Genomic DNA, 1,795 nt, shown 5'->3' with positions numbered 1-1,795 from the left:
GGTCCGCAATCCTAATTGTGACTTGTGGACCATGTCCATGCTAGCACCTGATGTTCCGAATGCCATTTTAGAAACCCCAGTTTCATCTAATTCACCCTCAGCTTTCTTATCTCCTTTTCCCCCAGCTACAGATGTTTTATGGAAGTTTGTAGACCCTAACCATGGTTTTCCCCCATGGATGACTTGTGTCTTCCCTGTGGAAGTTGCATACAGGCCTTTACAAACCAATGAAGAAATTACTGATTGGTCTATCCCTGCTCCCAAAATGAGAGACTTGCCCATGGATTTCGGGCAAATGGAATATGGGCACCCAGACCGCCGCCCTGCTAAACCCAGGGAAAATTCAGTTGCCTTTCAATATTCCTCAGGATGGGTGGATGGAATCCTGACTTGGCGAAAAAATCAAGTGTTTTTTCCTCAGCAATTTCTATGGCAATTATTAGCTGCTGCTGGAACCATTACCCTTATTAGGCCACTATCACCCAATTCAGAATCTCAACATTTCTATGCACAGGCTTGTGTGCAAGCCTCTTTTGTTCTTTTAATGGATTCATCAGACAGTCATTTAACTATGCTGTATGAAAATAATGCATATATAATTTCTTGCATGTATTGTCTCCTTACCAATTGCATAAGTAATATTGGTCATAATGCAACAATTTTAGTTTTAAAGCAGCCACCTTTTGTCATGTTACCTGTAAAAATTGATGGACCTTGGTATGACAGCCCGGGCCTCCAGGCATTACAGGAAGTTAATTATGCACTCAAACATCAAAAAAGAATTATTGGAGCAATAATTGTAGGTATCACAGCTTTAATTAGCATTATAGGGGCGGTTGTGGCCACGACCACTGCCCTAGTTCAGGAAGTTCACACAGCCCAATATGTAGATGCCTTATCAAGAAATGTGACGTTAGCACTAGCTGCACAGGAAAGTATAGATAAAAAGCTTGAGGCCAAAGTAAATGCATTAGAAGAAGCAGTTGAAACCTTGGGTAATCAGCTTCTTGGCCTGAAAGTAAGATTATTACTTAGATGTCATATTGAATATCAATGGATTTGTGTTACACCTAAAGAATATAATGAATCTTTGGGTGCTTGGCATAAAATTCAAATGCATCTGCAAGGAGTTTGGAACAATAGTGACATAAGTTTAGATCTTTCAACCTTGCATAAAGAAATTCAAGATATATCACAGTCAGGCTCTGCTTTGTTACCTGCCTTTGCAGTGGCCTCTGATTTTCTCTCTCAGATAACTTCACATATCTCTAACTCTTCATTAGTCTCCACTCTATATTCTTATATAGGAATTGCTGTGCTTGTTCAAATCTTATTAATTTTTCTTCCTATACTCATCAAGCTCCTCTCCCGAGGAATCCAACAGCTTCGCATTGAGCTTGCAACCTTACGACTAAAAAATAAAAAAGGGGGAGATGTGGGCAGCCAATTCAGCACCCAGCAGCTGGCCTAGTGGCACGGTCCTTGGGCCTTCAGTACATGTCATGGTAACCATTCCGCAAGGCGGAGCATTGAGTGGCACCTATGACTCCTGCCTGAACGGAATTTGTTTCTTGCTGCTGTTTCTTATATTCATACTGCCTCTTTTTCTCATTTGACATCTTTTGGGCTCTGTGGTGGTGGAATGCTCCCACACCTAGCTACATTAGTGAGCCAGCAGCTTACCCTGCATTAGCATCAGCGTAGTGAAAATGCCTGCTCCTTTCTTAGAAAACAATAGGTCACCCTTTCTGCTCAAAATCCCCCTTCCCAAGCTTTGAAAGAGTTAGCTAGAAGA

Source organism: Choloepus didactylus, chromosome 4 (assembly GCF_015220235.1).
Source record: "Choloepus didactylus isolate mChoDid1 chromosome 4, mChoDid1.pri, whole genome shotgun sequence".
In the NCBI taxonomy this organism is placed as follows: domain Eukaryota; kingdom Metazoa; phylum Chordata; class Mammalia; order Pilosa; family Megalonychidae; genus Choloepus; species Choloepus didactylus.
Note: the sequence above shows the minus strand (reverse complement) of the source record.